The sequence below is a fragment of the Athene cunicularia genome, assembly GCF_003259725.1.
Source record: "Athene cunicularia isolate RWA chromosome 1 unlocalized genomic scaffold, athCun1 chr1_part1, whole genome shotgun sequence".
Classification (NCBI taxonomy): Eukaryota; Metazoa; Chordata; class Aves; order Strigiformes; family Strigidae; genus Athene; species Athene cunicularia.
In genome coordinates this window covers 73,362,055-73,378,485 of record NW_020799091.1, presented here as the reverse complement: position 1 = coordinate 73,378,485, position 16,431 = coordinate 73,362,055, and positions in this window count along the sequence as shown.

Below are 16,431 nucleotides of genomic sequence, written 5' to 3'. Positions count from 1 at the left end.
ATAAAAATCCCTTTGTCTTTCCCAGAAATGTCCCAGAAACTAATGAAACCTTTTGTTCTAAATGAAGGATGTTTAATTTGACCAGGCAGCAATATTCTTTTCAATTTATAATTTGCAGGAAGGAGAATCCTCAGTTTTACCCAAAATGGTTTCGACTGTGATTTGTTTGCATGTTTCTCCTTTGAACTCTTTCATATATGCTAAACAAAGCTTATAGGTAACCTTCTGAAATATATTGTAATTCCTATTTGTCAGTTAGAGACAGCCTATAGCTCCAAAACCAGCTCTTCCGTCCTCATGGGATAGTATGTAAGACTATTTTCCCCCTGCTATCACATACAAAAGCCCTTGGAGCTCTCCCTAGAGATGTTCACAATGTGCAATTAAACAAGGGTGGTGCATAGATCTCATCAACTCTTCTGCATATTTCAGATTTACAATATTGTCTCTGGACTTAAGCCAGGGAAATAATTTAACTTCTCACAGCAGACAATTTTTGTCTTCGGCATAGTTGATACTCCCCAAATAATTAAAAAGATCAGCCTACAAAGCTATTGGATCGAAAGAAATAAGAAATTAATTAACAGAAGTGTGTTGCAGTAATGTTACTTTCAATCAGTTTAATCACAAAATTATTCCAATTCTAACTTTATGCAAAAAGTAGATAATATTCATCTGAGCAGATACACAATTCCAAACATCCACTTTTCCCATAAATAATTGGCAGAGAAATCTACCAGTTGTTCATAGGTTGTTGCAGACATTCCCAAATGCTTAGAATTTGTATTAGAAAGTTGGGTGATTTTATAAAAATGATCAAGACAAAAGAAATGTTCGTAAATTATGGTTCAGTTTAAAGTGTCACTTAAAGGTTCAACCTTCATAAATGTTGAATTCATGATAATTCATGAGCTGAATACCAAGAATGTGACAATAACAATTGCTTTCAGGATTCAGCATAGTTTCTACGCAGTTTTCTTTTCCCCATGATTGCTTACTGCCATGCACCCCTTTACTGCCTGACCCTGCAGTAGGGTGCTCAGCTGACAGTCACACTGGGCTGGACATTGAGGCGGTATCTGGGCTGTTGACATTAAACACACTTCAGGAGTGTTTCAAGGCATCACTTAAGTTGTTACATTTTTAAAGTGCTTCATGGCATGGTTTTAGCCTGACCAAGTGCCCAAAGAATTTGCAGGCATGGTTCAGGTGTCAGCACTGGCCATGGGTCGGTCCAAATACGCCAGGTGCATGTAAGCACCCTGTTGTCAGTGTCTGCAAGCTCAATGAGCGCAGGCGTTCAGTGCCAGCTAGCCTCTGCTAGGGAATAATCCTCTGCATATTTAACTTACTAGCATAGATGAAGCTTTAGGGGCAGCAGTACAGCTAAACTAACTTTCATGTCAATCAACAGTGAATGAACAATTTATGCAGAGCTGAAAGAATGAGTCTGATCTTTACAGCTCAGTTGACTTCACACTTGTATTAATTTCCTCTTTCCTAAGTAACAGTTATATATACTGATTTTAGATCCTTGGTGGAACAACAGCAGGTAAAAAGAGCTGTGTACCTTAAACCATCTTTTCTTTGAGATCCGTGAAAAACTGTGCCTTTGAATTGTTGCTGGTTCCCATTTTTCAGTTGCTGGCTTTCTCTTGCCCCAAAGGAATCTGCTACCACATAAATGATGCATAGACCAGGCAGCGATACAGTACAGTGGAGAAAAACAAACACTGATGGAAGGAGGCATTGGGCTAGGGAAGGGGAGGGAATGCATGAAAAGCAAGGTGTACACAGCGCAAATCAGCTATGTTGAAGTATGAGCTATGACAGGAATTGCATGAAACGAGTTCTGCATCATCTGCCACTTCTAACGTATGCCCTATGGGACTTCAGCTGGAGCACTGAATTAGGATCTTACCACAGTCAACCGTACTGCCTTTCCCACAAAAACTTCTCTCCATGTTCCTCTTGAGGGGAAACCCCACAGGGGAGTCAGGATGAGATCTCTGCTGGGTCTTGGGGAACTTGTAGGCCAAGACAAAGGGGTCATCCTGATTACAGTCCCTCATGGACCAGGTGCCACTGACAGTAGGATTCATGGGGCTGGGAGGTGAAACAACTGAGAAGTAAATCCCTGTAAATTATACTCATCATCCCTTCTCTCCAGGCATCTCATGGCTTTTTCCCTCCCAAGGAGAGACTGCTTTATCCCTTGGCTTCTCAGTTATACCCAGCTGGAAGTCTGCCACCTGACATTGTGTGGCAGATGCACATGCCCAGTGAAAATAGGGCTTCATGGTAGTTGGGGCCTTTGGCCAATGGGAGACACTATTCACTACAGGTCAGATTTGTCCTGGGTGTAAATGGAGTCCCCTGGGGGAGCCATTTAGAGCTCGTCCCCTGGAGCAGCAGCTGAGGTTGAAGACTCTGCCCTTGGGTCAGGATGCCGCGCATGAAAACTCCTTGAGGTGACTTGGGTCAGGAAGTTCCTGGAGGTTGAGAGCCCTCACTTGTTAGGTGAGTGATAGAGTGGTTTGGGTTGTTAAACCCTAGAAAGTGGTGCTTTTTTCTGCATTTTAGGTTGTTATTAAACCCTAGGAAGTTGTTGTGTTCTCTCATGAACATTCAGACCTGTAATTGAATAGTTGTGGAGGGCTAGTTAATTGTGTTGACAATAAAATTTTTAAATTTTGGTGTTTTATTTGAGAGCCTCCTCAACACACGGTCATGCTGTTCTTCCAAGTGTATATGACAGTCTAGTGTAGGCATCAGGAGCATGATTCACCAGATGAAGGGTGGATATACACATCTGAACTATCTGTCTAGACTCCATTTAACATTTACTGAACCAGATACTTCTACCAAGTGACTCAATCTCATGCTAAAGTTGCCCTCTGAAATGAGTATCTGGACAGGGTTGGAGCGATGGGATGAGGCCAACTGGAGGAGTTTCCATAAGGCCAAATGCCGGGGGCTGCCCTTGGGCCACAACAACCCCCAGCAGCGCTACAGGCTTGGGGAGGAGTGGCTGGAGAGCTGCCAGTCAGAGAGGGACCTGGGGGTGTTGATTGACAGCCGGCTGAACAGGAGCCAGCAGTGTGCCCAGGGGGCCAAGAAGGCCAATGGCATCCTGGCTTGTGTCAGCAATAGCGTGGCCAGCAGGGACAGGGAAGGGATCTGACCCCTGTACTCGGCACTGGTGAGGCCGCCCCTCGATTCCTGTGTTCAGTTTTGGGCCCCTCACTACAAAAAGGACATTGAATGACTCGAGCGTGTCCAGAGAAGGGCAACGAAGCTGGTGCAGGCTCTGGAGCACAGGTCGTACAGGGAGCGGCTGAGGGAACTGGGGGTGTTTAGTCTGGAGAAGAGGAGGCTGAGGGGAGACCTCATCGCCCTCTACCGCTCCCTGAAAGGAGGGTGCAGAGAGCTGGGGATGAGTCTCTTTAACCAAGTAACAAGTGATAGGACAAGAGGGAATGGCCTCAAGTTGCACCAGGGAAGGTTTAGGTGGTGGAGTCCCCATCCCTGGAGGTGTTTAAGAGTTGGGTCGACTTAGTGCTGAGGGATATGGTCTAGTGTGAGGTTAATGGTTGGACTGGATGATCTTCAAGGTCCTTTCCAACCTAGATGATTCAGTGATTCTGTGAGTAGTAGGCCAGAGAGTGCTTATTTCCCTCCATTAATTGCAAAGGGAGTTCAGATGTGCTTCAGACATGGCCACAATATTACAGACACCTAAAGTTAATGAGGTGAAGCCCAGTTGCTCTATTTAAGGAATAAAGTAATCCAGAAATAAGAATATCACAGTCCAAGATGTGTTGTAGCTGAATTAATACAATCAAAGTTTTATTTAGAAAAGCACTGTATTTCCCATAGTGTGTTTCAGTTTTCACTTAATCTAGGAAATACTGTTGAATGAAGTACTAGCATTTGTAGTATCTCACTTAAGTGTCCATTTGATAAATCAGGATATACCACAACTGGAACATGATATGTTACATAGACTTTATGTAATTACTTAGCAGTTTAACTATCAGTTTCCTCAGGAAACACTGTCAGTCTGCTTAGTCCAGTGACCATCCCTTCCAGATGCTATGTGCTGTACTTAAGTTACAAGATTGCACATTTATCTTTATTCAAAAATGTTTCCTTGTTTAAACTTTTAAAATACAGATCTCATTTAAATGCTAACATTTATAATCAGCTTTATGTTTGTGATATCTGTCACTCAGGCCACTACCTTAGTACTTAGTAACACTTACTGACTGAATGCTAAGATACCTGGGCAATGGAAGTTACAAACCTGAAACAAGCAGTATTTGCAGGATCAGTCACTGGGACTCCTACCAGATAAACTGAAGGCGAATCCTTGTCTAGCTTGTTTGGTTCTACTGCATAGGAGGTGCAGGGTTGTTCAAAATGAGTGTATTGCTAGACGTAGGTGTCAGCTTACTCATTTCTGGGGATCACCTATGCCTCCTTGACAAGCAGAAAGCTTGTAGTCAGTCCTTGCAGCCTTTGCTTCCTCATAGCTTTTCGGTATGGGAAGGTTGAGCCAAGCAGCCGCTCCCAGCCCGAGGGAAGAAGCAATCATGAGCAGCAGTATTCTGGGACACTCCCACCCTCAAGTTTTATTTCATCACATTAAAAGTGCAAGCATGGCCGTATGTGTCATTTTTGAGTTTCCCATAACACTACAAATTTACAGGGACACATAAGGAACACCTTCAGATCAAAGCCTTATTTATCCACTTGTCTGTGGTACAAACCTCAATATTTAACAGGGATGTAAGAAACAGCCTACTGGATCACCCCAGTCATCCCTCCAAGCAGTTGCAGCAGGATATATTATTTGGGACAAGTATGTAAGCCTACCGTTTTCCATGGCCCGTTCCCTCTCACACATCCCCAGAATCAAGTCACTTCAGAAGGTGGAATTTTCCCCAGTGTGGCCTCCTTACCTTTTGTACCAAGCCATGCAAGGGTTTTATTGGAGTGCTTGTGTTCTTGTTGAATTGAGGCAGTTTACCAGGGCTTCTAATAACATATTTGTAACAATATCAATACCATAATATTACTACGGCATGAGTCCTGGAACATCTATATGGTATTTACAACAGCCGAAGTGTCTAGATGTATTTCCCTTTACCTGACCTCCAGCCGTTCACTGCAACCTTGAACACAGAGCCTCTGACTCAGCTGCTCTCTCTCTACACCAGGAGAAACTGCCTGCCTGCTGATAGCATTTCTTCTCTATTTCCTCAGATACCTGTCAGCGCCTACAGCCCTCTTTCTAGCCCAGCATCCTCCTTTGGCTTATATTTAGACTTTGAAGAGTAGATTGTTCTGAGTCTGCCAGATATCAGAAAGAGTATATTCCCCAGTAAACAGCATCTTCATTGCACTTTCAGGAGTCGTGTTGCTTTGCTTTCCTTGCTGGCCCTGTTACATCTTTCATTTGATTTAACTCCGTGCTGAGGCAAAATAATACTTCATTAGTAATGTGAGCATGGTTTAAAAATATTACACACAAGTGCCTTGTTTGTTATAGGTTGCAAGTCTAATGGTGTTCTACTTCACATTCCTCAGGTCTTGGACACTAAAGGATCTTGGTTACTGTGAAGATCTCAGCTTTACTGCAAAAAGGGGGAATTTCTACCTCGTTGCAAAGAAAACCTTGGAAACATTATTTTAGCAAAAATTAAAAATTGAAAATCTGGAATCAATTTAATATAAAAGGCAGGCTCATGACTTTTATGATTACACATCACTTTGTCGGGGGCAGGGGGAAAGGGACACTAATTCATTATTTCTGAATGTTTGCAGGTGGCAGTACTGACTGTGGAAATTTCATCTTTGGGAATGCTTTGTCACCAATATCCTCAGAGCAGCAATAATACCATTCTCGCACTAGTTTGTGTGAATACGAGTAGTCCTACAGTCTGATTTATTCTCTCTGCAGATTTGGACCCTGATCTTGCAAGCTGTATTTTCTACCCATGAAAAGTGCTGCAGTGATATGCAGTAGTAGTATGCACAGGTAAGAAGCCCTGTCTGTGCAAGATAATAGATCCTGCAGCTAAGCAAATTGAGTGCAAAAATTGGGAGACATTTAGTTTATATATATTAAATTCGCCTTTATAGAAATCGCAGTATGTTCAAACTCTGTGATATTAAAATAGAAGACAACATAACACAGAATTCCTATTCACTAATTGTCCTTTACCCCTAAAGTCAAAGGATGCACCTCTTCCCACACCCTCCTTCCTGAAGACACACAAGCACCAGCACAGAAATAAAAAGAAGGATTTTAATGGAAAATCTGAAAGGTTGATACAGAATCAGGGAATCGTTCAGGTTGGAAAAGACCCTTGGGATCATCGAATCCAATCATCAGCCCTACTCTGCAAAGTTCTCCCCTACACCATATCCCCCAACACCATTTCCTTTTGGTCCCATTAGGTGGAGCTCTCAGACAAGAAGAAATGAATGAAAAAAACAACCCAGCAGGCACCCTTAGGAATTAGTGCTGTACTATGCAGGTATTTTTCCCTGCCGAGAGCTCTCTCGTTAGGATTTAGTTGTAACCAACTAGAAAGCTTATTACATGCTTTCAAAACTACTATTACTCAGCAACCTGCCTGTACAACTAGGTTTTCATTAGCTTAACACATTACCGAGATCAAGCTGCAAACTTTGGAGGTAGCTGAATGCCACATCACTGGGGTCAACATAAAAAAACAGAACGACAAAGAAATAGTTATGGAAATAGAGAAGCAGAGCAGATAAAGAATTTAAGAGCAATACATAAAAATCAGCAAATTCCAGCAAGTGCAACCTTGCTTCTATTAATGATTAAAAGTCCACTGACATTAGTGGAGCAGGATTCGGCTGAAAAATGGGCCATGCAGACATGAAGGCATAGTACAAATGAAGTGGCAAAATGTTTGAAACCTCATTTTCTGCTGCTTTCCAGTTCTGGTTTCTACTCTTTTTTTGATTTTGTACTTCAACTTAAAAAGTTTTGGGATAGCTCTCTTAATTCCTACACATGGGGAAAAACGAAGCTAAATGTGTGTAAAGTACTGTACAAGCAAAAGACAGAATGATGGGTATGTATTTTCAAGGCTGTTGGCTCTTACACCAGTTGTTCATTATGTGCAGTAACTCAGTGGTGTCAATATTTTTGCCAAATAAGTGGCTGTGGTTGGCAAAATGGGAAAGAGGGGAACAATGTTATATAGACAATTATAAAAATTAACAGAAATTAGCAGATATTGTCCAATATATATGGAAGGAAAGAATCTGAACTGGTTCCTGTTAGACTCTACACCTTATTTAAGAGAAATGATTGACTTAATTTAATTAATTCAACTGTAAATAAACCCTGCTAGTTTTATCTTTTATGAAGGAAAACCTGACAAGTTTTGAAATTGACCATTTCAATAGAGCCTAACCTTTCTCCTAGATTTATCCTAGATACAAAAATACGATAATTTCAAGACCACTAAGTACAGTGCTGGAAGGTGGGTTCTATTTTGTGTTTGAATATCATCTGTCTAGTTCCAGGTTTTGCAATAAAACCTTCTGCAGACTCTTGAACAGTCTGAAAGTCTGTTCCATTTTCAGACTTTTAAAAACCTGTACTCTTTTGCACGAAAGTAAAAGCTATTTAACTCCTTGTGCTAAGATAAATAATATGCAGTGACTGTGAGACATGAGAACTATCAACTTTGTTTCTATGTTGAAGTCAGTTGGCCTCATTATTTGATGGGCTTTTATTTTATACACTATGGATTTGCTTCACCAACATAAAAATTTCTCCTACTAGCATGGACTGCTGTAATGGAAGAAGAGTGTCTCTCCCCAACGCTGAAGGTCTCCCCCTCACTTCCATATTCTTCTGCTCTGCACATTTTTGCAGAGAAATGTTTTGTGATCAGGATGGGCTTTTAATTTTTCCCAAGGGAATTGTCCCAAACCTGCTGCTGACATAAGAAAGGTGTGTTACAGGTCAAAATCTGATATTTCCTTCTTGACACTGACACCATGGACCAGGATTGTTCTGGTCATACTGGGCAACATGCACTGGCTCCAGTGGCTGGAAGCTGTAGCTTCCACCACCTGTTTCAGGTGCAGAGGGCATAAAAATCCAGAGCTTCGGGAGAACATCTAATTTTTAATTTCCCCTCACCTGCCTTTGCGGTGGCCTTAATGACTACAGCATGCGTACACAGTTTTCAATTTCTGCTCTGTAAGCCTCTTCCTCTTTCAGATGATTACATATATCTGTGGTATGGATGTGCTCCATTCTCTGTCATATATGGCTACTCATAGCCTCTACTGTACTACTCTCTCATCCTGAGACCCCCAACTCTAATGGAGGGAGTTATTATTATCGTTATTTTACGCCTTTAGGCTAAGTGACTTCTTCAGTGCTATCTAGGGAGACTGTGGCAGAGTAGAAAACTGAACCTGATTCTGGTGCATCCTAGCTCTGCACAGTGAATTATACTTCAGAGTGACATTGCACAAATAGATGAGTGTAGGTCTGATTTAAGGTTCAAGAGAAAGAATGAAGGTTATGGCAGTCTCACCCTGTTTGCCTAGATACCTGAGAGAAGCAAAAAGGAGAAGGTTCAAGATGGTGTAGAGATGAAGCTCTTGGTACCACATGGTGAGCCTCTGATAAAGTCCTGTAGGCAGAGAACATAGCCAGTAAGCTTCATCTAGCTAGGCATTACTGAAGCATCGTGCCAATGTTCCCAGGATAAAACAAAAGGCTCTATTCAAATCTGAAATTTATCCATCAAGAAGCTGCTTTTAGGAGACGAGTGTTTTTCATTGGAAATTAGTCCAGCAGAAAATTCTCAGATGTCCACTACGTGCCCCCCTAATTCCCCTTCAGTCTCTCAGTGGCCATGCCCCTGAATGAGCAAGAATGTTCTCTTACCGATGATTCAGTATTTCGCTAAAGTACAGTGTGATTAAAAGACAGAAAATCAATCTTAACTACTGAGATTTCTATAAAGTTCAATTAAAAGTGTCAAGGTATTGTGACTAACTTTGTGAAAATGTGGGTGGCAATCTCTGCTGTGCAGCAAAACATGCTTCTTTCACAAACACTGGTGGGGAACGGCTGGATGCTGCTTCCCAGGCGGCTGCAGGCACATGAACTCCCTGGCTGTATCTCCTCAGCTTGTGTCTGACCCACGCGCCCAGAGCTGAGCTGCCTCTTGGAAAGGGAGAGCCTCAGAAGACAGCCAGTGCAGGTGCTCAGGGCTTAGAAGGAAAACAGTGTGATCTTGACAAGAAAAATACTAGAATTCACACAGCCAAAATTCCGATCTGTTACCATTCCTGCTGCACCAGTCTCTTTCATTCACCTGATTTGGACATGGTGCTTTGAAGAGAATATAAATGCACTTCTTTTGACTTCTTTGTCTACCCTTTTGGAAAAGTGCTCAGTGCTTGTACTGTGTATCCCAGTATAGTTTCTTTTTGAATATCTATTTCAGAAAACACACCCCTACTGCAGCACAGTGCAGCCTATAGCAGTGAAGAGGAATAATAACAAAATCCTTAAAGACAGATCAAGCATTCTAAGTGCTATTCTTCAGTTAAACTTGAATCTGAAGGGCTTCTATGTATCATCAAAAAGTATTTTCTCCCAATGTCACAATAGGTTATAGGATGTTAGAAATTTCTGTTAGTAATGTGGGAATAAATTCAATTAGCTGAATTCATTATACTTCTTAAAACCAAACTTTTATTTGGTCTGAATAAATTCAGTCTCCTATTTAGTAATAGTCTCCTCCTATTAAGCTTCATTAAGACCTCATCCTGACAGTGGCTGCTCATCTGCTGTTAGACATAGGTGCTTTGCAAGGACCCTGAGATGCCGTGATAAATAAAGCTTCCCAGACGAGTTACATGTTTCACTCAGGACTGATCTGTTCAAAACCTGGTAATCCTGCACATTTGTTTAAACAAGTGGTTCTGTCATGACCAGCCCTGACCTACTTTCCCCAATGCCTTATTTGTTGCACACACGTTTCAGCTTTTCTCCGACTATACTTATAATACAGACTGTCTTTTGCTATCTGTTAGCAAAATGCTCAAAACAACAGGGGCTCTGATGAGGGAACACCAACACTGCTCTGCTACACAGAGCAGAAAGTATGATGTATCACCAGCACCCAGCAAAAACAGAGGTATTTACCTGCTCCTTGAGCAAGATTGGGATTCATTTCCCTTAGCTGACTAGTTTGACTTCTTATTGCACAGAAACAGAGGAGCAAGTCAAACATAAACATGTGACACTTGCAAAATGAAAAATTCTGCAGAAGAAACTATGAGTGCAATTAAAGGGTAACGGCTTTTAATAGTGACCACGTCTAACCTCTCTTTACTATGCACAAGAGATAAATGGAAGACAAAACTAGTTCACTCCCTGCAGAATACATCTGTCCATCTTTTAAATACACTCACAACAGAGCCTTCTGTTGGTCATATCGATCTCTTTCACATTGCACACAAGCTATCATTTTTTTTCACGACATCTTTCTGCTCTTTAAATGACAGCTTGATTGTTGGAGCCAACCTCCATCACAACAAAACTGTTTATCTAGTGGTATGGGTGAGTGGAGCTATTAGTCCTGAAGTCCCATTGTGTGGCCACTGGCTAAAGAAAATGATTTTAAGTCGAATGGATTCTGGTTTGATGCCCGATGTCCAGATCTTTACCTCAGAAGTGGTTCTCTAAAGGTGCGCACAAGAACAGAAAGCCTCTGCCCCAGGTCTTCTACTGAACTCCTCTGTACGATGTCCGGCAGTTCCTAGATGTTTTGCAAATAGTTCATCTCTGGTTTTGGTTCCCAGTACAGATTTTTTCATTCCAAACGTGTGGTATAAAAGGACAGTTTATACTTCAGTGAAAATAAAAATTCCATAACCCAAGGTATTTTTAGAATGCTCATGTAGGAATGTGTAGGATGAGTTAAGTTGGGAAGGGAAGGGTGAGGTCTAATTAATTTAGTTCTCTCTTCCTGCACTAAAGGATGAAAGACTGGTTTAGCATATCTGAAGAGAGTCAAACAGAAAAATCTTTATTTATAGGCTTCTCCACCATTGTACCGGTAGGAAGGACAAGGCATGAAAATAATTATCTTTTGAAATCTGATGGAAACATAGCTGAGCCCTACTAACTACCTCTCCAGAGAGAAGTGTGCCTAACATAAGCTCTCCTCTGTCCCCTGATCCAAAAGACAAATATCAAAAGTGTTGGTGGACAATTAGGCCACAGACACCTCCTTTGCCCCTCCTTTTCCACAACTTGATGAGTTTATTCCATGTTTTCAAATTCCTGTAGATAAAACTGAAGAACAAAAGTGCAGCTGGAGTTTGCACAAGTGGCAATTCATTCTCTAAACAGCTTGACTTTTCTCATCAGGGAAGTGTATCTGTTAAACCACATGTTCCTCCTCCCTGAGCTCCAATAACAGGTGGCTGATATCTGAAAAGGGCTGATATTCAAAAACATGAAGTATTTAGCAAAGTTACATTCACAATACAGCAATGCAATCGTATCTACTTTCTACTCCTCCTGGACAGAGGAATTAAGTAAATCACCCAAACGTGGATAGCAAACCAGTGCTACAGGCAGGAGTGGGACTGAACTCTCCAGAGTCTCAGCCCCACTACATAACCACAGGGCCATGTAACTTGCTCTTGTGGTCTGTTACTAACACCAGGAGCCGCTCTGACAGACAATGACATCAAGAATAAATCCAGCTGGCATCAACCACAGCCTTAGCTAGGTACTGGATGAAATTCAGCCTGGGGAAAAGAGCGAACAGGGTCCCTATAACCAGGCCACGCTAGTTCCTGCACCACCACATGAACCATCTTCCCTCTTTTTCTGGGACGGGGTGTTGGATTTGGATCAGGAGCAGCACAAGAGCAGCCCCAGCATTAAGCGTGTGAGGCAACAGCACAAACACCATCCCAAAACGTTAACTGTCTGTACCATAATGAGCTAGATACCCTGCATGATGCCCAGAGGGCCTCTGAGTAAACCCATACAGAATTGTCCATCCTCTTTTGTCCTCTCCCATGGAAAGGTAGGAGGGCTTGTGTCTGCAGCTTCAAGAGAGTCTGGGAAAGTAGAGCTACCTGATTTTCTGTCCTAATTTGAGGCTTTGACTTGATAAAAGATCCATTCCTACAGGCTCGAGTCATTTTTGCTGCTTTTTCTTGCCTTTCTCTTCCCAAACGCTCTAACCTGGAAAGTGGAACTCCAGTACCCCAGGAGGGTATTACTGACGTGATGCAGCATGACAATATGTAACTTCTGTTTCCTTCCTGAATTTCTAGTCTCCAGTATTCTATAAAGAGCATCTTTTTTTCAAAGCTGTGTTGTGCTGAGGACTCATTTAATCTGTTCTTTACTGTGGCCAATAAGTATTATTCCCCCCCCCCCCATCCCCCAGTGGCCATTACTTGATATCTCCCCTTGCTGTGAATCTTTCCAAACTGTAGTTTTACACCCGCTTATGTTAAGCTGCATCTTCTGAATAATGCAGATGGATTATGAACTCTTCTATTTTGAGTTTTCTCATGAGTTTGGGTCATCCAAATAGCTGACCAGACAGAGGTCTGTTAATTGATAACTGATCAATTAACAGACTGATAACTCAGAGCTTGCTTTCTGGCTCCCTCATTCAAGGGGGAGATTTGTTTTGCTTGTTTGATTGCTCTTCGTGCCACATATCTATGTCTGCCCAGGCTTTTATGCTGTGCCTATCATCGTGAAATGTGAGATGACTGATAACTCTCTTCTAACTCACAGAATAGACACTGTCTCGGCAGCAGCACATTTTGGCCTAAAAAGCAGTATTTGACATGTAATCTATGGATTTGTCCAATCTAATTAGTGCCACTTGCATTAGTATTTTTATGATATAGACATACATCCCCTCAAAAAAATCACTGAAGCTATCGAGTCAGCTGCCAGGCAGTTGTTTCGTTAACTTGTGGTCACTTCTGGCTTGGAAATTATTTGAAAGATGCTCTAGAGGTGGAAAGCTCTGAAGCACATCATTAGTCCCATAAATAACGTATTTTCCTATAACTGTTCATAGTCAAGTACTCTTTTATTAGATTAGACTCCAGTTTTCACTAATTTCATTGTACTTTCTTGTAATCAGGTAAAATTTTGATTTTGTTGAAGTTGATGATAATTTCTACAGCAAAAAATACAGGACATATCTATTTTTAAGACAATAGTCTGAGAGTTGGGCTAAATTAATATGCATTCAGCACCATGCAGCAATGCCAGACAAATTGCCATACTAAAGCTAGCTTGTTGACAATTGCCTTTAGTATTTCTAACATGTGCAGTCCTCTTTAGTGCAGACACATTCCAGGAACAGTTGGCCATGTGCATTCACTGGGCATCTTAGACATGCTTCTGACACTCGTTCTCCAAGGAATTGTTCTGTGAGTCTCCAAATCATTCTAATAAACCAGAATATATTTCCTTACATATTTTTTTCATCTGAAATTCTCATGATACCATTGAAAACTGGGTATGCAATGAAAAATCATGTGTAGAAATGATCAGTCTGTGTTTGACTCTCTGGACCGGAATCACCTCCAGCTAACACCACTGTAAATTGCAAGCCTTTCACTGATGCTCTTGAAATTATATGCAAAAGCAGCTGTCCTAAGAAAGAAAGGGATTAGGCTGGCTAGATGTTTTCACTGGTGAAGGTGTATAAAAAGTGTTATTTGTATTTCAACCTGAACTCATCAGTCTTCTGTCCAATCTGCCCCTGTCTTCACTGAAAGAACGAAATACATAGGGCTTGCATTGCTGCCAGTCTCAGGTTTATAGTGAGAGAGGATTAATAGTTACAACTTCTCCAAGAGGCCACCTCTGTCAGCTCAAGCCTTATGCATCACCACAGACCACTGGTCATTCCCTTCTCCAACACTGCAGCCCACTCCGGGGGATTCGATGGCTTTGGATCCCCTCCCAGACCAGGGCTGTGCTATGGGTTGGAAGGATTTGTCCCCTTTAGTGGCACCTGTGGTGAGATGACATAAACTGGTCAAGCCTGTGAATATAAACCCCACCTTGTCTTTCCAACGGGTTCTAGCTGATCGGAATAAACAGCCTAACAGGAGGACCGGAGAGCTGATGGGGAGCGGTGATAACTTTGTATTAGCTAAGGTTGCCTGTGAACTTAACAAGAAACAGCCCAGTCTCCCTGTGCCATCTATGTTGCATAAGCGTTCAGTACATTAGCACAGAATTTAATTTGGGCATTTAAAACTGCCTGCATTAGCCTGTGATTGTGGATCTTTTCACCCATCTTTTGTGCGTGTTTGTCCCTGCAAATGTGTATTTGCTGCAGCACGTTTTCAAAGGGAATTGTGAAAGAGAAAACTAAAAGCTACATGTATTAGTATTCCTGTTTAATTTAATATCAGCTTACAAGGTGGAAATTAAAATGATTTTTCTGTCACTGTTATCTCTCTTCACTTGGCAAAGATCGATTTCCTTCTTCCCCGCTGCTTACTAATAAGACATCTGAAAACTAAGATGGTTTTTATGTTTACTTCCTTGTTTAAATCAGCTTTCTCAACTAAGGACAGCTTTGGCAATATATTTGCTTTTTAACTTGTGATTTCTGTGTTGGCTCAGACTCTGCCAGTGACAGAACATCAAACACGGAGAGGCTATATATTTTTAATTACTCAGGGATGCCCTTGTGCATAAGTACATGTAAATTAAACAAGCAGAATTCAAAACCTGTTCAGAACAGATTGCACACGTTACACAATCAGTCACATTTTGGCCTCAGAAATGATGGTGCACTATTTTGTTTCTCATGCTGACAAGTACGGAGGTATCAGCCATCGCTAAGTACAGCATCATGCCACTGCTACTGCTGTGTCTGACACTGCTAGGTTTGGTACCACTTCCCTGAGAGCTGACAAGCCAAGGAAGGCGGATGGCAATGCACAAATGCTTGAGTGTGAGAATCAGCTGAACAACTAGTCTACGTGAAATTACACCTTCCTACAAAGGAAATACTAATATCCAGCAAGAGGATTAGAAAGAAAAAGTATGATGTTTTAGACGTCTCAAAGACTCTGATGTAAGCATCTAACCACCAGTCCTCCTTTGAAATGGGAGGGATAAACTACTGAGGAAAGTTGGAATCCAAGCTGCGTTTTATGAACTTGGTACTTGTACCCCGGGTAGTATTACAGCTCCAGCCAAAATGTAATTATTTCAAAAGACAAAAAACGCTCAGTGAAAATCTTGCAGTGTAAAGTGGTCACACCTAAAGAAAAAGAAAGGGAACATGGCCATCTGCATATTGCAGATGAGGAACTAAAACACTATCGACAAAGGCAGCACGGTGGGTATCCCTAAAGAGCTGACCATTCCTCCTGGCATGAAAAAGCTGAGCTTTTCTGAAAAGTCAAGTAATGTGTGCTGTAACACATTCACTTGAGATATTATCTCACACCATTTAAACATTTCACTGTGTCAGAAAATTCCCTATTTAAGAGTCTAGCTTTCACATTTTCTTTCCATTTCCCTTTCTTAAATCCCCACACTCAGCATTAATAAGAGTTTTTCCTCTGGGGTGTTTATGCCTGGAATACCTATATAACATTATCTTACCTTCTTCCTTTCAAACTTGGTTATACTTCATTTATCCAGTTTATACGTATTGAAGTTTTCATCTTTCCTTCTCATTCGTGATAAAGTTGCTCTTGTCCTTCTCAGGGGAATGATGTCTCAAGGTTTCTTTCAGCCCTATCTTACACGGTTCCACGACTTTCTTCAGTGTTTCTGTATTTTTTATATGGTTGCACCCAGAACTGAAATCCAGCAAGCACCTTCTGTGAAGCCACACCTGGCCATGTCCCCACTAGAGGTTCAAGGTGACAACTCCTCTCATTGCACCAGAAGTGGCTTACACCGTGGGAGCAGCCCGTGTCCCACCAGGCATGCTCTTGCTGGCCACCTGCAATGGGTGACCTGAGGCAAGGGTGTCTGCATCTTCCGGTTTCTCCCAGCTCAGAGCTGGTCTTGGGGCACCTCGTTCCTTGCCAGGGAGCCTGATCCTAGCCTGCTGTGCTGGGCCGGCAGGAGGGTGTCCAGACACACTCCAGGTGGACTCAGCCAAGGCTGGCCTGAGTATGATGTGATGCTCTACAGGCACCTCTGGTGCTACAGAGCTCCGGGGTGAGCTGAAAGCTGCGCCGGCCCTGCTGTTAGGGGCAGAGTATGGACGTGACAGGCTTTCATCCGATTTCCATCTTCCTGTCCTATTTTTGCACTATCTGTCCTGTGGCAGCTTTGGTGCGTGTACCGAAGGCCACAGAGCTACGGGGGAGGGGGGG